The sequence below is a fragment of the Notamacropus eugenii genome, chromosome 2 (assembly GCF_028372415.1).
Source record: "Notamacropus eugenii isolate mMacEug1 chromosome 2, mMacEug1.pri_v2, whole genome shotgun sequence".
NCBI lineage: Eukaryota > Metazoa > Chordata > Mammalia > Diprotodontia > Macropodidae > Notamacropus > Notamacropus eugenii.
In genome coordinates this window covers 160089621-160113441 of record NC_092873.1, presented here as the reverse complement: position 1 = coordinate 160113441, position 23821 = coordinate 160089621, and the positions used below count along the sequence as shown (strand labels likewise).

Sequence of the window (23821 nt, the reverse complement as noted above, 5' to 3'; positions counted from 1 at the left end):
GGACAGGGAGCTGTACTAGAGAGTCTCTAAGGTCCTTTCAAGGTATGAATCTGTGGTAAACTTTATGTTTTAAAAGACTGTCCCTTTGCTTCCTAGAGCATGCTTGATTTTTGTCTTCATCATCCACATAAGAGGTAGCAGAGGGGGCAGCTAGGTGATGTAGTGGATAAAGCACCAGTGGAGAAGTCAGGAGGACCTGAGTTCAAATCTTACCTCAGACACTTGACACTCACAAGCTGTGTGACCATAGGAAAGTCACTAGACCCTAATTGCCTCATCATGGGTCATCTCCAGTCAACCTGATGAATATCCGGTCACTGGATTCAGATAGCTTGGAGGAGAAGTGAGGCTGGTGACCTGCACAGCCCTCCCTCACTCAAAACAAAGTCAAGTGCAAGTCATGTTGTTATTTCTCTGATGGCAGGGTCTTTGGCAACAAAGGACGAACATACATACAATACAATACAAGAGGTAGCATAGTACATTGGATAGCATGCTAGTTTTGGAGCCAGGAGGACCTGGATTTAAAACCTGCTTCAGATATTTACTATGTGTAACATCATCTAACCATTCTCACTCTCAGTTTCCTTATCAGGTTTACAATGGTGACAGTAATGTCATCTACCTTACAGATCTGTTATAGAGTTAAAAATGAGAAAACATAGATAAGGCACTTTAAAAACCTTTACAATAATATGTGAATGTCAGTTATTATTTAGCCAGTTTCTACTTGGAAAACTCAAACTCATTTTATTTTCAGCTTAAGAAAAATGTAATTTCAGATATAAAATTTCCTGTGAAAAAGACACAAACAGAGACTCTTAAATAAGGACAAATGATTTTTTGTGTATCTAGAACACTGTTCATCCTTAAATATATCACAACTGCTTGTTAATCTTTCCTTCTGGAGCTTAAATATCTGCTAAACACACACAATATATTATTATAAGATTAAGCCTAGTGATTTTGAGACCACCATGACAGTTTTCCCTTAAGGGACGTTGTGGTTTATAGAATCTATGCATGAAAACCATTGTTATAAGATTAGGTCTGATGACTTTGAGACCATTGTGACAGTTTCTCCTTAGTGAAAGCTGTATCTTTATAGAACAGACCCATGGAAAAATACTGAAAATAATGTTTTGTATGTCTGTGTCCCCCAAATAATATTCTGTTTAAAATAAAATTGTTTTTCTCCATGATATGCAACTCCCCCAAATGACATTTTGTCTATTGCCAGCTTTTCTCCCTGATGACAACCCTCCTCTCCCCCAAATAATCTTTTGCCCTGATCCTGGTACACAGTTGGTCAACTCCAGGGAGGTCATCTGAAATCATACTATAAGAACTCTCATTCTCAGAAGAGCTCTTTGGAGCACACTCTCCCCGCCAGCAGGAGCACACTCCTTGCTAGAGCATCCCCTTTCTGTTGAATGAACCCAAGTCTCTGTGTTCCCCAGCACAGCAATACCCTTACATGAGTTACGCTCTATGTTAGTGTGTTTGCCTGTGTTGTATGTTAGATCCCCCTTTCCTCTTTCCCCGTCCCCCTCTTCCTCCATTCTTTGCAGTAAAGCTTTGTACTGAACAGACTCCGATCATTTTACATGCTGTTCTCAGTACCTGAACTCAATAAGAAGTTGTTTTCCCCAAAGACTCTGGCTGGACCCAGCCCTTTCCTTAGACATAAACTGGAGAAGTTGCATTGTCAGAAGAAAAAATGGGGAACACACAAAAGATGTTAGAAATCATAAGACTACAAATGATTAGGTATAGGGGAATGTGTGTGAGCGAGAGTGAGGAATTGATGATGACATTTACCTAGACAAGGACTTAATGTATTGATAACCACATCTAGACTGGGGGAATATGGCACTGTAAACCCAGTTGTAGAAAGTGAGATCAATAGGGAAATCCTACATCCTCCCTTTTTCCAGAGGACTATCTCAAAATACTTATGATACAGGAGAGTCAAAACAGGGAGGAAATAAGAAGTGAACAACGAGCCACTCACTTTTAGAATGTACATGAACTTTCTCTTTTGGGACATTGATGTGTTATTTAAACTGATGCCTTTCCATGACTTTCTTTGCCTCTTGAATCACTTATCCTTTATTCTTTACCATTTTCCCTACAAGTTATATCTCACCTTTCATCTCCTCTCCTTCATGGTCAATATGATCAAACATTCCTTTGCTTTTGGTTCTAAAGAAACTACCACTTCATATTCAGCAAACTAGTTATATCTTCCATCTTCAAGGCTCAGCTTTTCCAAGGAATAGACCCTAAATTCTAATAGCTCAACAAATGAATGATGGAAAGTATGTGACAGAAAAACTAATTTTCTCCATCCTAAATAGACATAGTTCTTCCTGCCAGGAGCCATTTCCAGTCATCTTGATCTGTATCTTGCCACTGGACCCAGATGTCTCCTGAGGAGAAAGTGAGGCTGATGCCTTTGCACAAGCCTCCCTCACTTAAATCCAATTCACTTGCAAGTCATGGCACCACCTCCCTGACATCATGGTCCTCTTTGAAAACGAAGGACAAACCATAGCAACAAATTCTTCCTGTCTTATAATCATATAAATCCTATGTCAGAGTAAGAGACCAATCTCTCTTGCATTTAGTACAGTGCCTAAACCTTGGGAAGAACAATAATAATCATCTATAGATCCTTAACACAAGTTGGCAACACTTTCTCTCCCTTGAGTTACTTTTTTCAGCCAAGTCATTTTTACAAGTTCATTCCAAGCTAAATTAAAGTGCCACAAGTCACAGCAAGAACTGATATTTGGAGTAGGCAGTTAAATGCTTGTTGAATGAATGGCACAAAACCAGTTCTTTAAAATGTAACCTGCTAATTCTTCCTAGATGAAATTAGCATTGTTGCTTTTGGAAACAGGTCTCCTTCTTCTCAAGTGACATATCATGAAGGGGATAGTTGGACTGAGGAACTTATTCTTTCCAACTGTATTTCCTCTTCTGCTATTTTTTGTATTTAGGGATATGTTTCTGGGGACCAGAGAGTTTTTAAGGAGCCTCTTCCTAATCTCAATTTTTACTGTTTTATATTTTTTGCTTCTGATTCTAACAGTTCTCTTAGTAACTGGATTTGTCTCCATCTATAAAATGAAAGGGGATGGGTGTCTTTATTAATAATATTAGATTCAGCTCAAATATTCTATAGTTCTATGGCAAAAATGCTGGTATGTTTTATCTATGTATCTCTCTGTCCATTTATCCACCTCATGCTGTTCTTTAGCTTTTTTACAAATCTTGTCTTCACAACCATACTGATAGGCAGGTACTATGACTTCTATGTCTTTTGTTTCAGTCACAGAACCTAGCACAGTGCTAGACACACAGTAGGTGCTTGCTGATTTGACTAGAAGAACATAAGTCTAAAAGACAGACTCACAGTTGGTGAAGCAAATGCTCTCTCTCCATAGTATGTTTGAACCCAATAAAGGAAAATGTTTTTTTTATTGAAAGAACTAGTAGCTACATCCTGATTTTTTAACCTATGCCTTCATACATGAACAGTGTTATCTTTAAAAATAAAGGGCAACCATATACAGAAGAAGGTGGCTCAGTCATGTCATAGACAAACAAATCCCTGTTAGGCCTATTGGTGGTAGAAGTCAAGGCAGAAGCAAAGTGGTGTTATGGAAAGAGTCCTGGGTTTGGAGTTACAAGACTTGGACATGACCCGAGTTCAAGTCTGACCTCAGACATGATACCTACTAGCTGTGTGACCCTATCCAAGTCACTTACCTCTGATTGCCTCACAAAATAACCAAACAACCCTTCCAAAACCAAACCAAAACAAAAAAGAAGACTTAGGCATAGGATCTGATTCTGTTACCTATGACCTGGCTGACCTTACACTTGATTCACTTAACACCTTTGAATCTTTAATTTCCTTAATTGATTGGTTGGGCTAGATGACATGTAATTTTCATTTCACCTCTAGTGTGAACTACTTTGAAAGACAGGCAGATAAAGCATTTATTAAGCTATTACTATGTGCTATGCACTGTACCAAGTTCTGGGAATACAGACGCAAGCAAAAGACAGACAATCCCTGCCCTCAAGGAACTTACATTTTAATGAGAATAAAGTACATTAAAGGGAACTGAAAAGCATGGGGTAGGAGGTGGGAGGCACAAGGGGAAGAAGTGGTCTAGGATGTCATGAGCTGGTCCAATTTTGAAGACAGCATGGATGACATAGTTAAATGGAGGTTTGGAGAGGACCTAACCAATAGGAAGACTGCACTGGCAGTGTGGGAAGAAGGCCACTAGGAATAGAGGTGGAGAGGAAGTTGGGAGAATCATGGGTTGCTCTAGGTTTGAAGATGATAAGGTGCAGAGGTGGACATGCATGAGCATTCACCCACTATGGATTCTTGACTAATGGAGAATATAGGAAACAGGACTAGATACCTCGGTTACCCATCAAAAGATGGTTCTTCAGATTTTCTCATCTCACTACCTTAGGAATCCTGACCATGCAGCCAGAAAGGTCTATTCAAGATGTGTTTGGTTTGGCCAGGCTGGATTAAGGTGAGTTTCATGATTCTCACACTAAGGTGAAAGAAATGCATGGTTAGGAATGTTACTAACAGGTAACCAAGCCATAATGTAGGTGATGAGGCTGGCTAATTAGAGTGGAATGATTCCAAAGTCTTGAACCTGGATAACTAGAATAGTACCCTTGTAAGAAAGAAAGACAGGCAGTCTAATGGACAAAATGCTGGACTTGGAGTCAGGAGACTTAAGTTCAAGTCTGGCCTTAGGTACTCATTAGCTGTGTGACCCTGGGCAAGTCACTAAACCTTTCCGAGCTTCAGTTTCCTCAGTTGGAATATGGAGATAATAGTATCAACTCACATAATATTTCACAGGATTGTTTCCAGAACCAAATGAAATAACATTTGTAAAGGGCTTTGCTTACTATATAACTGTTAGCTATTATTATAACAAATTCCATGATGGACATGTGATGAATCTGAGATTCCTTTGAGATAATCTGTTCAATTATCCATGTAGATTCCACCTTTCTTCTGCTAGAGGAGATAAGTCCAATAAGTGTGTTGACTGACTTACATTTTTTATTATTATGAGTAATAATGAAAATAAATAGCCCCACCATATAGCACCTTAAGGTTTACCAAGTGCTTTGAATATATTATCTCATTTACTCCTCACAACAACGTTGTGAGGTAGTTGTTATTGTTATCTTTATTTACAGATGAGGAAGCTGATTTGAAAGAGGTCAAGTGACTTGCCTACAGTCATGCAATTAGTAAAATGTCTGAGGTTGGATTTGAACTTTGGTCTTCCTCACTAGATCTATTGCTCTACCCACCACACCATTTGGATTGAAAATACATTAAGGACTGAGCTGTCAATGGAGCTGTATTGAAATTTTTCTTTGATTTTGAATTGCTCAGTTTATTTTAATTACTGTAATTTATAGATTCTGGTCAAGGTCTAATAATTCCTTTGGTGTCAAATCCATATATGATCAGAATACTATCTGATTGTAAAGCAAGATGAAAGAATGTGTTCATCGTTCTGGCCCGTTGTGGACAATAGCTTGGTAATATGACTGTAACAACTTTCTGTAATTGTTGAGGCCATCATGGAAAAGGAGACTGACCAAGACTAGATGAGGATAGTCTGAGAAAGTTCCCTTAAGAATGTGGGCCTAAGGGGGTGCGGAGCCAAGATAGCGGAGTAGAAAGACACACATATGGTAGCTCCGAACCCACAGCCCATAAAATATCTGCGGAAAAGAACTCCCCAAAAATTCTGGAGCAGCAGAAGCCACAGAACAATGGAGCAGAGGAGATTTCTGTTCCAGAGAGCCCAGAAAACCTCTTGCAAAAGGTCCATCGCACTCCGAACCCTGGACCCAGAGCCAAGCCCAGCCCTGCCTTGGCCACATGGCACTGAGAGGAACGCATCCGAGCAGGCTTCAGGGATGGAATCTCCACCAGCCTCGAAGGTCCCTCCAACCACAGGCCCCAAAGGTTGGTGAGAGGGTTTTCTCGGCTTGCCGAGAGGGAAGTGGGGTGCCCCCATAACTCAGGCCCCCTCGGGAGGCAGCAGCGGAGGCAGGAGCAGACAGGGGCTCCCCAACCAGGCAGGAGCCTGGATCCATTGTTGAAGGTCTCTGCATAAACCCCCTGAGGAAACTGAGCCCGTGAGGCGGCCCTGCCCCTACCTGAGCACCTGAACTTAATCTCACACTGAATAGCAGCCCTGCCTCTGCCAAAAGCCCTGAGGCTAGAAAGCAGCATTTGAATCTCAGACCCCAGGGGTTGACTGGGAGGATCTGGAGGCAAAGTGGGTGTAAAGAGAATACTCAGAAGTCAAGTCAATGGCTGGGAAAATGCCCAGAAAAGGGAAAAGAAATAAGACTATAGAAGGTTACTTTCTTGGTGAACAGGTATTTCCTCCCTTCCTTTCTGATGAGGAAGAACAATGCTTACCATCAGGGAAAGACACAGAAGTCAAGGCTTCCGTATCCCAGCCCACCCAATGGGCTCAGGCCATGGAAGAGCTCAAAAAGGATTTTGAAAATCAAGTTAGAGAGGTGGAGGGAAAATCTGGGAAGAGAAATGAGAGACATGCAGGTAAAGTATGAACAGCAGGTCAACACCTTGCTAAAGGAGACCCAAAAAAATGCTGAAGAAAATAACACCTTGAAAAATAGGCTAACTCAATTGGCAAAGGAGGTTCAGAAAGAATGTGGGCCTAACATGGTTAAAAATGGAGGCACGCCTTCATCTTCTTATAACATAAAGAAAATTTTCCGAGATAAGGGAAAGGTAACAAAATTTTGAGCAAAATAAAAGGTATAAATAATACTCTAAGATGCAGCCTTACGTCTCTTCCCTCATTGATACCATGGCTTTTGTTTGTTGCCCCAGAACCAAAAAGATCCTTAATCGTCCACAGTGATACCTCTGCTGTAACAATACCATGGTGACGCACTTGGCAGTGGAAAGGGCCTGGAAGTGAATCATTAAGTCCACTGATAAGGAGCAGAAAGTTAATTAGGCTAACCAGATGCTCAGGAAAGGAATAATAACATTTTTTACCCTAAAAATATTAATCCTGTCCAAATTAAGACCCTAGATTTGATTGTGGTCACTTCTTTGGGTTCATCTGAATATGTTTTGAAAGAATGGAATAAAACCCAGTAAAAGTAGCTAATAGATGAAAGGGAAAAAATATAATTAGTTTTCCTTCATTTGTGATCTGACCTAATTAAGATGTTAAAATACTAGGAGCATTACTTATAGTGGTGCAGAAATGAATAGATGATTTTAAGAGAAAAAAAAGGCCACGAGTACTATAGCAACAAGAATAATTTGCTAGCACATGTACAGTAAGAATTCTAAATAAATTGCCCTCCCCCCATATTGAAGGTTAATATGGAACAAAAGTATTAGACTCTTATAATAGATGCCAACACAGTAAGACTGTCTTTAACAATTCACAGAACTTTTGTCACATTGTTCCTTAATTCTTATTAGGTAAATGTATATATATAATTTATATGAAAAATAACTTTGTTCCTTTATCCTGACACTTGATATTTTTGTGCAAATTTGGTTAATATGGTATTAAACACTTCTTGGATGAAGTGGGGCCTGAATCAGTCAGATCTGAATTCAAATTCCATGTTTGTCACTCACAGAGAAGTTGCCTTGAATTTGTCTTCATGATATTAATTATCATGCCAAACTTTTTCCTTTTATATATCTGATCTGATCCAGGCCCCTGATGTTATAATGGTGGGTGGGAGAGACTTGAAAGACCTACTGGGATAGGGAAGGTGCTGCTGGGACTTTGCTCATCCCAATTTGATTCTGAGGAGGACAGCACATGCTATCCTGTCCCAGTATATCCCTCGTATGTTTATGCTACTAAGTTCATCATTAACTATCATTAACTTCATTCCAGTTTATACGAATTGAGCTTCAACTTCCCCTCTGGGAACAATGGTCTGTGAAGGTTTAATATTTTGTTCTTCAAGAGGTATCTGAAATAGTGGTATAAATCACAGAGAATTGTTAATTGTGCTTGGTGCTAACCATTGTCCCTTTGGGAGAATCACCGTTGCAGTTATATTTTAGTTCAGAGACTTCATGTTGGAGGAAGACTGTATTCTCCACATGGACACGAGAAGAAACAATCATTCTTTTTCCTGTGGGTTTTCAACAAATCCACCTTATCCACTGGGAAAATTGCAACAATGGTTTTTATCTTAAAGATCATATGCAGAGCAATGGGATTCTGGTGCCTGGGACAAGTTGAACCATTGTGTTGCTGGTGAAAGACCTGAGAAGAGCCCTTGGACCTTGCTGGAAAGGCTACCAAGGGAGACAGCAAGGTGGGATTGGTAAGGGGAAAGTTCACCTGGTGTATGTATAGGTCTTAGGATCTCACCTGACTAATATATTCTAATGTCAGCGATCATAGATTTAGGACTTGATGGGACCTAAGAGATTAACCACACCGATCTTTTAGCTAGGTGACCCAGTGGATGGAGTCTGGGCTTGAAATCAGTAAAACTCATCTTCCTGAGTTCAAATCTGGCCTTAGACATTAGTGTGACCCTCAAGTTCATTAACCCTGTTTGCTTCAGTTCCTCACCTGTAAAATGAGCAGAAGGAAATGGCAAACCACTCTATTACCTTTGCCAAGAAAATGGGACCATGGAGAGTCAGACTTGATTGAAAACAACTGAACAACACTACTGATCTCTTAATTTGGCAGATAAGGAAATAATGAGAATAAGTGATTTGCTCAAGTCACCACTAATTGTATGTAGCAGAGTCAAATATGAACCTAGGTCCTCTGTCTCCAAATTCAGCACTTTCTATGGAATTGCCATTGATTAGTTTTTGGATCTTTCTCTTCAGTTCTTAATAGTAGGCAAAGTAGAGGTGAAGGCAGGAGTCACAATGATGTGAGACGGCAGACTCTGGGAAAGGGGTGCCATATCAACGTGCCTGTGGTAGTGGCAATCTTGGACCATATGGAGAGTGTTGAGATCATGCAATGAAGAGATGGTGGACCACTGGGAGTCATGTGAATGGCAAGTCAGAGATAATCACCTTGGGAAAGAATGGAACACTGCATATTGTCAATCAGGGGAAATCTCTATTTGGCTCACCTTAGTTACAGCTCTGGTCAAATGGATTATAGCTTAACCCCTTAAAGGGTTCTATGATCACTTAATCCAAACTTCTCATTTTACATATGAGGACCCTGAGATTCACAGAAGTATCATCATCTGTCCAGAGTCACACAGGAAGTAAGTGGCAGAGCTAAGCCCAAGTCCTCTAACTAAATCTGGCAATCTCCCAACTAAACCCCATCTTTCCACCGGACAATAAAGCCTGCTTAAATGCCTTATTATGATGCAAAGATGACTTGTACCAATCTGGAACAGCTTTCATTATGGGCCCAGTGACAAATTATGGATCTGTTTTTGAGAACCAAGTTAGCTACATTCAAAGAGGGTCAAGATGAAGGATAATCAAATCAACTCTCCCATTGCTCCTGAATAGGGTATGCCAACTCTCTCTTCTTCCCCAATGGCCCTATTTATTATCTCTATAATTTTCTTGATCCAGTGAACCTCCCTAGTACTAACTGTATGATATAATCTTCATTATAATGGAAGCTTCTTGAAGGCAGGGTCAATTTTTGGTTTTGTATTTACATCCCCAATGCTTGGCATATATGAAACACTAAATAAATGCTTTCCCATTTATTAATTTGTTCATTTTTCAGGGTCAGAGTGACTTTTGAAAATAGTCTAGGAAGACCTGTACTGGAGGAGAGAAGTCTTCACTGAAATCACGGCCCCCTGTAATATGACTGAAGATAATGATTTGCCCGTTGTCAAACACTATTTTCAAGGTGAAGGTGCTAAAATTGCAGAATTATCTTACACAAAGCTATACCTAAGATTGATAACAGTAGCTCTGTCCCAGGATAAGAAATTTAGCCTACTATTAGCATTTATGATCTTCTAAGGAAGAACACAAGAGTAAGGCCTGGTGATGAAGTGGCCATGGTCAGGGTGAGCCAAAAGCATGATGATAATGGGGGTCACATTTCAACAGTCTTGGAGACAGTAGAACTTAGTTTCTTGCTCTGCCAGTAAAAGAGGGTCTGTATCTTCACTGTAAACTGAAGGGGTTGAACAGGGTAGTGTCTGATGTGTCCTCTAACTTGGGTGATATGAGATTTGAGTTCCATTTTAGCTTAGTCTCAGATTCAGAAGGAGTTGCTTGACCCTTGAATGGGTCATTTGCCCTTTCTGATGGTTTGGTTTCTGGGTACCTTTTGGTGTTCCTCAGGGTCTCTAGCATGCTACTTTAAGGATAAGGAGGAAAATGGGAGTTGGTTTCAATAATTCTTTAATATTCCCCTCTTTCCCATCAGGCTTCTTGTTGGCTAATTATTCTTAATATTGAGATCATAGATCAAAAGGTGGAGGGACCTTAGAGGTCATCTAATATAACTCTCTCATTTTATACCTGAGAAAACCATGGTCATCAAGATTATATCAGTAATAAGTGGCACACCTATGATTTGAACTCAGGTCTTATGTCTCCTGCTGTTCCCCTATAAAAGCTGGTTTAAATAGGAAGATACCTAATGGTCCTCTTTCCCTGGTTGGGGATGAATAAGAATGATCTATGTCTCCAGAAACGGCCCTGTGGCCACCTGGGTTCTCTGTCTTTCTCTAAAGAGTGGTGCCCTAGTATTGCCCCAAACCTAAGCGTGACTTTAATTCCTAAAATTCAGATCTGATCATGTCAGTATATCACAGTGGTTCCTTATTACCTTTGGAATCAAATATAAAACCCACTCTTTGACTTTCAAAGCCCATCATAACTTGCCCCATTTCTACCTTTCCAGTCTTCTTATACCTTCTTTACCCCCCTCCATGTAGTCTGTGATCCAGTGACAATGGCCTCCTTGCTAGTCCTTTGACATGACATTCCATCTCCAGACTCCATGATCTTTCACTGGCTGTCCTCCATATATAAAATGTTCTTCCTCTTTATCTTTGCTTCTTGGCTTCCCTGAGTTCCTTCAATACAATTCAACTTCCATCTTTTGTTAGAGACCTTTTCCTCTCCTCTGATAATACCTTCCCTCTGAGACTACTCTCAGTTTATTGTATACAGATCTTGTTTGTACACAGTTATTTGAATGTTGTTTCCTGCTCCCCTCCCCCATTGAACTGTAATCTCTTTGGTAGCAAAGACTTGGGTTTTTTTTGCCTTTTTTGTATCCCTAGTACTTAACTTGGTGCCTAGAACATAGCAGGTGCTTAGTAAATACTTGATGACTTGATTTAAACTGACTTGTCTTGGGCATGGTTTCTGGTACTTGCCCTAGGTTAAAAAAAATCCTAGTTACAACTGGGTCCTTACGTATAAAATGTGGTAAAGTTCATATCAGGTACAATGATCCAGAGGGACAACAGGGTGCAGGTAGAGGGAGATGGTCTTTAAACCATATGGAGGAGTAAAAAGGAAACATTGCAAGGGAAGGGAGAAGATCATCAACACCCTAGGATCTAAATTCTCTGAGAGCTTAGAGAATTTTATCTACCATAGTTTGATACATGCCAGTGTTATGATAGCAAAAAAATCAGCCACATTACATAATGAGCTGGAGAGTATCTGGATGAGGTCAACCAGGAGAGTGAAGGGCCTTAAATCCACATTATCTAAGTAACATTTGAAGGAACTGGGAATGTTTAACCTGAAAAATATTCAAGGCTGTGTGAGAGCTGTGTGCAGAGGCTGGATGACACCTGATGGGTTATAATAGGGATGACTTCTAGGTATGAATTGAACCGAGGTGACCACTGAGGTTCTCCCCAACTGTCCTATTCTGTAGCTCTGTGATTTTGTGAATAGAAAAGTCTAGCTTACCCTGGAGTGTCATTAAGAGGTAGGAGAGAGGCAGAGAAAATAAAATCTCTCTTTTTTTTTTAAATAACAAGGTAAGCCGAATAAGATCAAATAAAAATATCCTCAGGGTAGGCTGATGTTTAAGATTCACCAAATAATCACATCAGGAGGTAGAATTTATTAGATTGGAACTCGCCCTTTTATTCCCAGGCAAGTTCTCTAATGCCTGGCTCTTCTGAGCAGGAATTCTCCGTGGGAAGATGCTTTGAGGTCTTTGAAACCCCCTGAATTGCAGGCTGCCTGGGTTGCCTAAGCTCCACTGAGCAGGCTTAATTAGGAAGGCTTATGTCCTTAAAGTTTGTTGAATATCTGGTGCAATAGAGGGGTTCTGTGTTTCACATTGTGTCAAATTTTCTGTTGCTTTAAATACCCAAGGACAAGGAAGCCACATAATGAATTAAATTTACTTTGGAGTTTAGTTACCAAAGGCTTACTAGCCTCCTGGTGTTAGCCCTAGAACCTAGCAAGGTCAGTCCAATGCAATCCAATAAACATTTATTAAGTGCCCACTATGCTAAGCACTAGGGATACAGATTGTTGTTGTTCAAGGAGGACCAGTGACATCATGAAGGTAGTGATGACTTGCATACGAGTTGGATTTAAGTGAGGGAGAGCTGTGCAGGCATCAGCTTCACTCTTTCCTCCAGAGTCATCAAGACAACTGATGATGGCCCCAGTAGGGATCAACGAATAGGAAGATAGTCCCTGACCTCTAGGATCTAAAGAGGAGACAACATACAGAAAGAGGCAAGAAATCGGGTTTGGGGGTGGGGATGAGGGGTGGACCCCAGGACTTATCTTATTTTGTAAAGTTGAAGCCAGGTAGAGCATCATTTGTAAAGTAGCATCTCTACACAGTAAGTCATTGGGAGGAGTTTGTTAGGGAGGTGGTGTCAGTCAAGGGTTGAGTCAGCAGCATGGTGGTGAATTTAGAAGTGATAGGCTTTTCCTGGGAGAGGTATTTTGTACAGTGGAGTCAAAACTCCCAGGTCAATCAATCATAGTTTGGCATGGAAAGGTACCATGAGAAAATAAAACACTGGTTTGAAGCCAGAGGACCTGTGTTCAAATCCTTCCTTCGTCATTGTCTTGCACTTAATTTTTTTGCTCAGTTTTGGGACTGATTAACTTCATATATATGCTGCATATATTTTTATATGTACTTTTTAATCTCTTCTATTAGAATATAAACTCCCTGAGAGTAGGGATTTTTTTTTTGTTCTTTTATCCCCACTGCCTGGCATTGTGCTTTGCTGATAAGATGTGATAGCTAAATGCTTGTTGATTGAATGATTGATTAATTGATACATGTGTGACCAAGTCATAACCTCTCTAGAAGTTAATTTTCTCATCTGTAAAATGAGGAACTAAATCGCCTCTTAAGTCTCTTCTACACCAGTGAGATAAGGATCTTAGCCTCTCTGAGCTAGTTTTCTCATGTGTAAAATGGGGCTAAATACTACTTGCACTACCTAATTCATAAGATTGCTATTGAGTCTAAATGAAAGAAGATAAATAAACCACTTTGTAAAGGGTTCAACCTAGTACTGCTGCATAATTGCCTCTGTAAACTATCTGTACATTGTTATATAAATGGTAAGTTGTTAATAAGGGTAGGGACTGGGGGGCAGGTAGGTAGCACAGTGGATACAGCACCAGCCCTGGAGTCAGGAAAACTTGAGTTCAAATTCGGCCTCAGACACTTACAATCTGTGTGACCCTGGACAAGTCACTTAACCCTCATTGGATCAAAAAAAAGGACTGTGCCTGTGATTTCATTAGAATGGGAAACTCCAAGAGGAGAAGAAAATTCCCTCCACCAATGAAAAATTTGCCCATTGTCATATAGTCAGTGTGTTTTTGAAGTAGGACTCAAATCTTGAGCTTTTTGATCTGGAGGCCAAATGCCCTTTGGACATTCTTAATTATTTAAAAACTAAACAAAGTTTTGTTTTTTAAAAATGTTTCCTTATATGTAGTTGGGTTCCTTTCTCTAGATGCTTTTAAATAACAAGACTTCTACATTTTGTTCAACAGTATTCCAGGGATGATGGCATTTCGTTCTTTCCTTTGACTGCTCTCATCACTAGGGAAGAATATATATAGAAAAATATGTGTGTGTGTATGTGTGTGAATGTGCATGTGTGTGTGCATGTGTGTCAGTGTGTTCACACATGTGTGTGCAGGGAGCAAAGTCTTCCTAAAAATGGGGAAGAAGCTTCCCAAATACCAATTCCATTGCCCTCCTAATGAATAAAATCGAACATCTTTTGGGAGCATCATCAGAACGATTTCTAGGCTGGCAACCCAAGTCCAGCTTATGGAGTATCAGGCACAGGGAGCATTTTAATATCTAGATACTTTAAAATCAAGGGTTTTTTTTATACCAAAATTTCATGGGCCTGCATTCTGGTTTTCCTTTACTATCACTTGGTCCAATGACAGGTAGTGGATATAGGGTGAACTTGTAGATAAAATATTAAGTCAGAGTAATAACAATAATTCCAATAATGATAATATGGGGAATAGCCAGTGTTATAAAGCACTTTAAGAGTTGCAAAGCACCTTCCAAATATTATCTCACTTTCTTAAATGAGATAATACCAGTACGGTGCTTGGCACATAGTAGGCGCTTAATAAATGCTTGTTCTCTCCTTATCCTCACAACAACTCTGTGATGAGTTAGGTGTTCTTATCATCTCCATTTTGCAGATAAAAATGCAAGCAGACATTGGTTAAGTGACTTGTCCAGGATCATACAGCTAGTTAGTGTCTGAGGAGGGATATGAACTCAGGGCTTCCTGACTCCAGGTTCAGCACGCTAACCACTGCACCACCTAGCTGCCTCTAAGGTAGCACTCAGGATACAGCAACTCAACAACAATCTATTTCTAAGAAACAGATATTGTATGTGTGGAGGATGGTTTTTCATGCGCTAATTTTCCAGACACCTCCTCACATGGTCCTCTGGACTATTTCTTGCCATAGGAGAAGTCTTTCCAGAGTACACTTGTGACAGCTAGATAAGGGGGTAAAAAAATCAAATTAAAATAAATGTCTTTCAGGCTCTGGGGACCATATGACTTTCATTAAATACCAGCTGGAAACCTACTAAAAGAAAAGGGGTTGCTCAAAGGATGCTTCACATTCAGAAAAGGAAAATAAAATGACAGATGAATTCCAAAAAAATAAAGTAGGGCAATGCTGACACCTTCTTGGGGAAAAAGTGCTTACCACCATTTGGGTTGCTTGCTTTCTTCTTGTTCCTACTGGGTGTGTATGAATGCCCACTGACACAGTGGTTCTGACAAGCTACTTTGCAATAGAATAAAGGAACATGTTGACTTCATTTAGAAGCTAGTACTGGCTCCCATACCTTTTCAAGTGGTCCATTTGGGGGGACTCAAGTGCCCTGGTCCCATTTAAAATGTTGCGTTTCTTGTGTTTATATTTAAATTATTCAACTTATTTAACTGTTTGATCATTTTCCATTTTGAAATAAACATTTAAGTAGAAAGTCCAATATTTACTGCTTTTCCTCTAGTGCATTTTTTTGTTTGAGTTCTGACTCATGGATTTCCCCTTCATCTAGCATGCATTTTTTCACAAGAATATAAATATATGTAAAAAGAAGTGTTTTAAGATGGCCAACATTATCAACCTAGTAGAACACATCTGCTTAATTACAAATACCTCATTCAGTACAGCTTTTTCCTATTCTGATTGAACCTTTTAAAAATCAATGAGAACAGTGATTCATACATGGAAATGACATGTTGGGAAGTGACATCATGTAGAAGCAAACAGCAATTACATGATGGTAGCAATGATAGGAAATTCTCAAAAGTCTCATTTCAAAGCTAAAACAATCTAAAATAATCTTACCTTGATTAGAACCACCTGAAGTTCCAACAAAAAATGCTTCATGTGAAGAACACACACACTTCTTCAGAGGCTGTGTTTTTGATAGCACAAAGAAAAGTGAAGATTTTGAGACTTTACAGTTGACTTGTTCACCGTAGACAGCCAATTCTTCAAGCCAAAAAGTACTGTAAAAGAAAAAAGTATATGCATATTTATTAGGTAATATTGATATCACTGTATTTCTAAGTCCACGTATGAGCAAGTTCATGCTATGCTAAGCAAATTTTCACTTTGATTGGTCTTTAATGCTATAGTGTAAAGGCCTAACAGGGTTGGAACCTTGCGAAGTGTTACTGAGGTTTTGCAGGAATGGATATCATGCTATTCCAAAACCCATCAACAACCGAACCACCACAATGATGTGAGAAATTATGCTTTAAGCCCTTTACGTTAGAAAACTCCCTTTTGATATTGAAGGGTGTGATTTATTGATGGGCAAATGGGTAATTCCAGGCACTCAAGAAAAGCAGGAGTGGGGAGCAAATTTTGCCTTAAATGATGTTCACCTGTGTGAAGTGCTTGCCTCTCTACTTCACTGTGGGAAAATTGATAAAAAAGGGAAAAAACAATCTGTACAAGTGACAATGTCCTTTGTTACCATATTTCCCTAGACATCATCGTAGTTTTTCAGTTTGTCACATTATTATCGACCAATATGATAGAATGTGATTATTTCTCTCTTGTATTAATAAATAATTATTGAATTGGACCAAGGTTTTTCCTCTTTTCTATTTCCTCATCGAAAAATCAAAGAGAAATTAGAGACATACCCAGGCTAAGATATAATCAAAAGACAGTAAAAGAAATTTTAAGTTTAGGTCAATGAGTGGATTTTTGTTCATTGTGTTTGCTCAGATAGGTCTGGGAAAATGTGGATTCTCCCTTTTGGCAGACAAATGATATGGAAATTGCTAAGTCTCTTTGACCAAGACTTGGGTGATCCAAGTCATGTACTCCTAAGACCCTCATTGTAATATAGCCCACCTTCCATTATAATATTCATTCTCTCTCATTAATTGTTACTCATAATTGATTGCCGTCCTTAGAACATCTACTCTTCCAAGAACATATAAACTGTAAACTCATCGCCATGGGGGTCTTTGGCATTTGAGAGTGCAACTGATCTCTTCTTATTAATAAAATGCTAGTTTTATTAATATAGTGATTAAAGCATCCAGAAATTATGTCTCTTGAACTTTTTAAACGTCACAAATCTTAGACCTCAGAGGTCATTCTATCTAACCCCTTCATTTTACAGTCAAGTCCAAAATCACGTAGCCAGTTACTAATATTCCAGACTGTATTGAAACCTAGGTAGCCTGGCTCATATTCTAAGGTTTTTCCAAACATACCATAAATTCTTTTCATAACCTTTCCAAGAAGGATTACTATGAGGCCTTCAAGAGCTCTTTTACACACAAAGCACACCCAGGGCACTTTTAGTAACATGTATTTTAGCTGTCTTAAACTACTATCTAAAAATACAGGCTAAAACAAAGCATGGCCTTTACTTAGTAAGATATTAAAATATGAGGTAAGTGGTATCCATTTTCTGAAGCAAGATGGTTGGGTTTGGCTGCTGTTCAAGGAGAAGACCTGCTTCTTAAATTTTAAGAATGACAATTTGAATATAGTATTTGTAGTTAAGGAAATGCTTTATTTCCTGTGCATTCAGGTATTGAATTCATTCCTTATGGGAAAAATCTCCCAGAGTCTATGTATGTTCATTGATCATATGTCAGGTTCTCAGAAAGTCAAACATGAATTCTGGTTTACATTTAAAAGAGAACAGCTGGCTTTCATAACATACATATTCACTAGAAGCTTCTTTAGGTAAAGATGATTTTGCTAACTGGTGGCTAAATGATTCAAGTCCTTCATAATTAGCTGCTGATTAGATGATATAGAATATTTGTGCTAAAAAACAAAATTGTAAAGGGCTGTTAGAGAAAATTTCCCTTTTACTCACTTGGAAGGCAGTGATTTGCAGTGTCAGTTAATCAGTGGATAAACTTGTATGAAGTGCCCACCGTGTGCCTTGTGCTTTGCTAAGGGCTGGGGATATAAAGCAAGGAAAAAGACAGTCCCTGTTCTCATGGAGCTTATAGTCTAATGAGGAGACAATGTACAAGCAATCATGTACAAACAAGTTACAGAGCAGATGAATTGACGAGCTACATACCATGCTAAATCCAAGGAAACACCAGAGAGGAAGAGAATTGCATGAATGAAATTCAACTCATGCCTGCCGGAAACATTTTTTGCCAGAATAATACAGATAATCTTTCTCTATTATGTTACCTCCACAAATTTCTACTCTGTTACTTCATCATGGCATGGAAGTGACTCTGGATTCTCAAGGATATGCCAGAGGGGCACAGCCCCAAATTCTTTGACCAAGACATTGAAATAAAGGCAAACATGAAATGGCTCAGTTCCATGTGGCTCATTCTGCTTTCACATTGACAGTGGAGATGGCCAGAAAGGATAGCAAAAGATGCAAAGTAGAACAGAGGAGCGAGCATTGGAAATAACCAGTCAGATGAGTCAACATATGTAAATGGCTTTGCAAACCTTTGTGTGAGACATTATTCTGAAAAAAACATGTATTTAAATTACAAATAGATTCCCTGTAAGATTCTCAGTGTGATGAAATAGAAAGAACAGTGGATTTGGAGTCAAAAGACTTGAATGTAAATCTTGGTTCTTTTATTTATTTCCTCTGCAATCATGTACAAGTCTCTTAACCCTTAGTTTTTGTGTCTGTCAAATGAGGGTATTGACCCAGATGGTTGATCTTTGATGCTCTTTAAGCTTTCCTCATATACTCCTACACAGAATCTCCCTGAATGCATTTGACATGCAATTTGACTCATAAAAATTAAATGCATGTGCAAATTTTCAGAATTATGCCTACTATGTAAAACAAGATGAACCTGTGATATATTATTTTTACGTCCCAACTGGTGGTATCATAAGTGTAAGGAACTCCATGGTATGAAAGCTCCTTTCACTAATATAGACCAACTTATCTGTAATTATATTAATATTAATTATAATCTTAGAGAGTTGCCTGGGGGACACTGAGAAGTCAAGTGACTTGTTCATGGTCAGGCATTCAACGTGCAACAGGCAGAATTTGAACAAAGGTCTTTCTGACATCAAAGCTGGCCTTCTATCTCCTATGCCATGGTGTCTGTGTATGTGTGTTCATCCTTTGTTGCCTAAGAGGACCATGCCATCAGAGAAATAATGACAAGACTTGCTTGCACTTGACTTTGTTTTGAGTGAGGGAGCGCTGTGCAGGTCACCAGCCTCACTTCTCCTCCAGAGTCATCTGAATCCAGTGACCAGATAGTCATCAGGATGACTGGAGATGACCCAGGATGAGGCAATTGGGATTAAGTGACTTGCCCAAGGTCACACAGCTAGTGAGTGTCAAGTGTCTGAGGTGAGATTTGAACTCAGGTCCTCTTGACACCAGCACTGGTGCTCTATCCACTGCACCACCTAGCTGCCCCCGTCTGTATATGACCATTATACAAAAGGAGTCTTACAACAGCAGATTTTGATCATTGTGAATTATACTAATCCATTTACTTGACAGGGAAAGTTGAGGTAGGAGGTTGACAAAGTAGAACAACAATTGGCCACCACCACCACCACCACCACCGCATATAATGATTTATATTCAGCAATTCACTTTAATTCAACAAGCATTTATTAAGAACATGCCACATTCTAGATATTGTGCTATAAAGACAAAAATGAAACCTCAAGGACCCTTCAAAAAACCTCTATTCTGTTCCGATGACTACTTCTAATATATTCCATGGTATTTCCCATGATAGAATTTCCCAATTATATCAGTTTGTTTTCCCAACAACCTTATGAGCTAAGTAGAACCAGTATAAGTTCTCTGATTTTATGGATAAGGAGAAAGATGAGGAAAGAAAAGAGGTGACTTGTTTAAGGTTACCCAGGAAATCAGTGAGAAAGGCAGGCCTAAAATCCAGAGCTCCTAATTCTTAATATAAAGTTTAGTTATATTTTCTTTATTATCCTTGGGTGAGTAACTAATACTTATAAAAATACTTGAGTCTTCTTACTATTTTCAGTTAAAAAAGTAAACCATTTTCTCAACGACAATTATTTTTACTATCCACAGGGGAAAGCAATGCTACACTCAATTTAGTAAGCATGCTAATATAAAACAAAAACTGATTCTTCTTAATGAAAGTAATTATACTTAATACATTATTATTAGTATATAGTCTTAAGATCACTGAAAACCTACCTGGACTTGGTATGTATAAGACATGCGTACATACCATCAATACTGCTAATTGAATGGAGATCACTTTAATCCAAAGGTATTTATTTGCTAGAGAAGAATGCTAGACAGAAATGGGACATACTCCAGGACATTAGAAAGCCATGCATGGAACTATTCCCTTCGGTCACTGAGCAGAAAAACTAATTAAACATACTTGTAAGCAAGGAGACTTCTGACTCCTCTAAAGTCATTAGGACCATTACATTTTTCACTCTTACAATCAGAGAATGGCGGAAGCTGGAAGGGACTGTAGAGATCCTATCTTTCATGTAAGTCACACACTGGGTCTAATACATTTTTTTCCCTAAAGCTATCCAGCATCAAGCAAGGTGTCTGAGGCCATTGGAAACTTGTTTTCTGTGACTCAAAGATTATAGGTAGATCAAGTTACCATAATTGCTTGGAATCTGTGAAACTGAACATATTTTCAATGTGACTAGGCTGGCTACCCTGAATATAACGGCGCATTAAAACAGGCTCAAAGGAAGAGTTGGAGGGGTATAGCAGAAAGGGCAGTGAGCCTGGAATCAGGAAGATCTGGGTTCAAATCACACCCTGAAGTTTACTAACTATGTGACTCTCAGTCTCTTAACTGCTTGGTGCCTCAGTTTCCTCATCTGTAAAATGAAGGGTTGTGGACTCGATGATCTTTTCTAGCTCTGTATCTGTGATCTTAAGACAAAATAATCAGAATGTTAAATGAATTCTGATTTTAAAAAGCCCTGAAGAAAGCATTATAAATCTTAATAGGCTTAAGTTTCACTAGACTCTTTGGAAGTGGGGATGAGGAGGGAAAGAAGACATTGTTTACAAATATTTAAATTTCAAATTCTCTTTCCAGAGTATTAAAACTTGCTTTAATCTAGTCCAAGTTCTTCCTCCTAAGCTTTTCAATATGCAGATTGCAAATAGTTCCTCTCCTTTATTCTTAAAGTGCTTTGTCTGGATCTCTCTTTTGTATCCATCTCATTCTCTTTTGTGTTGTACTGATCTGGGTGAAGTCACTCATCATCTTTTGTATTGTACTGCTCTGGGTCAATCATCCCCCCTCCCCAAACTTGAGGGTGGGAATTATGCTGATTAAAAAAAATCCAACTACATGGCCACAGCACTTAGCACAATGTTTTGTGTATAATACTTGTTTTTCAAATGCATAGTGTAACCAAAAATTGAGACACTTCTGAATTACATGACTTTTGTGCATATTACTGAAAACTATAAGATAAAAGTTTGCTAGATCTGGTCGAGGAATTGGGCTCAAACTCCACTTCTTGTGTTCTGTGTGACCTTGGGCAAATTATTTAACCTCTCTGAGGTTCAAATTTCTCAGCTATAAATGGCGAGGGTTAAATTAGATGATCTCTGAAGCCCCATCTAGCTCTAAATTTATGATTCTAAGACAATAATATAACCATTTAAAAAGAAGAATTGCTAAAAATGTGATTTTCAAGGGTAGAAATCATATGGGAGGCAAAGGGACACATTCTGTGCTGTGGGTTCCCTCTCTCATTGTCTTTCTTTAGGACTTTTTCTCCTTCCTTGTCTTCCAGTTGGGGGCAAGGGTCATTGTTCCCTCACCTCCTCACCCTGAACCCTGTATTACCCACCAAAGTTCTGTAGCCCTGGTCATGCCAATGTCCCTGCCCCTCTGTTGTTAAGATCACAAACCCATGCTTGTCCCATCTTTTCCTCAATGGAAATTTCCAGCTTATTAGCTAAATAATGTCACCTTGACAATGATAGAAGAGGAAAATGGTCATATAAGGAGACTCTGTCTCACCTAAAAAACATTCTGCCTCCCCAAACAGTACTGTGGGATAACCTCGGTGGGTTTACACCAAACTTGGAGCAGAATGAAAGCCTGGGTGATTGGTTTGGATTTTGGATGAGGGTATAGAGGGGAACTCTCAAATGATCTTCCTCATCCTCTCCCACTGTGCTTCAATATTACCTCATTAAAGGCTCAGACCCTCTCTATTTGTTAAATAATGGATATCTCTGTCTTCTATGAAGATTCAGTTGTATCCTTGTCTATTGGATGAATATGAATCCAATATACTTTGTTCTTCCCTTGCAAATTCCCAAGACCCTAGTTTTCTGAGGTTAGCTCATTGACCTTCCTTTGTGTGAGTTAAAATGTGCTATATAGAGATCTATTGCTTTAATTTTTTTTATTATTGACTAGTGTGCTTCTTTTTTGGAAATCTCTAGTGGTTAGACTTAGTGCGAGAAATGTGGTTCTTTCGTTAAACTCTCCTAATCATAGAGATAAGGGAACTGAGAATCAGTGAATTGAAGTGACTTGTCACAGGTCACACTAGTTTTCAGTGACAGAGCTAAGACTTCAGTCCTGGTCCTCTGATTCTACAGATAATTCTCTTTCCAATGGTACGAAACAGATTCTTCCTTCCCTCAAAAAGCAGCAAAAGCATACTAGGACATATAGTCATTGTGGGGGTTCAATGAATATATGTAAAGTCTGAAATTAATCAAGTACTTAAATGGATCTGTGATTTTACTGACTCGATAGTTCCCTTCAACTATACAGACCGCAACTCGTCTATGTCTTTCCAATCTGGATGATTCCCAACCATGTCCTCAAAAAAGTTCCCCAAAGGGAGTCCATTCATTGTGCTAGAGGCTTTCCTCACTTTTCCCCTTCTAGTGTTACAAGAGTACCAGTGCCACACTCTCACCATTCACTTGTCATTCTCTACTCTTGACACACAGCCCGTCTATCTTCTTCTTGTCTTTATCCTTTATCTTGACTTGCCCCCCCAATTAATAGTATTTTCCCCCAATTACATGTAAAGATAGCTTTCAACATTCACTTTTATAAGATTTTGAGTTCTAAATTTTCTTCCTCCCTCTCTCTCTTCCCCCCTCCTCAAGACAGCAAGCAATCTGATAGAGGCCATACAATGTACAATTATATTAAGCACACTTCCACATTAGCCATGTTGTGAAAAAAAAAAAATCAGAACAAAAGGGAAAAACCACGAGAAAGGAAAAACAAACAACAAAAAAAGAGAAAATAGTATGCTTCAATCTGCATTCAGATTCCATAGTTCTTTCTCTGGATATGCATAGCATTTTCCATCATGAGTCTTTTGGGATTGTTTCAGATCACTGAGAAGAGGTAAGTCATTGTATTGTTAATGGAATGGAAAGATCTTTCCCATCCATTAATAGGGGTGTGTGACTGCTTGAGTCATATGGAAGCCTGAGTCACATGGAGCAGGAATGGGTAGAGCAAGAAGTTGATGTGAATTGGAGCTTGGAGAGAGGGAGAGAGGAGGCAGAGAGACAGAGAGCAGCCAGAGTGGGTGAGAGAAGGGCATTTTGCTTAGGGAGCCTGTTTGTGGGAAGGCCTGACAGAGGGAAGGCTTGGGGATGGTGGTGTTCCCACAGTGATAATTGGTTACTATGATGGATTTGGTTTTCTGGTATATGAATAAATTTTGGTTCTGTCTTCAATGAAGAGAGTCTGTCATATCTTGCAATTCAAACCTGGAAATACTCTGGCACATTCATAG

The 23821-nt window shown here is 39.2% G+C and overlaps 1 long non-coding RNA gene across 1 annotated transcript in view; it reads right to left on the bottom strand.

Moving 5' to 3' along the window:
- Positions 1-23821, bottom strand: part of LOC140526501 (uncharacterized) — a 91451-nt gene that overhangs the window by 53549 nt on the left and 14081 nt on the right. Inside the window, exon 2 of the long non-coding RNA XR_011974402.1 lies at positions 15911-16074. This is a non-coding gene — a long non-coding RNA (uncharacterized lncRNA). The remainder of the gene's footprint in view (positions 1-15910; positions 16075-23821) is intronic.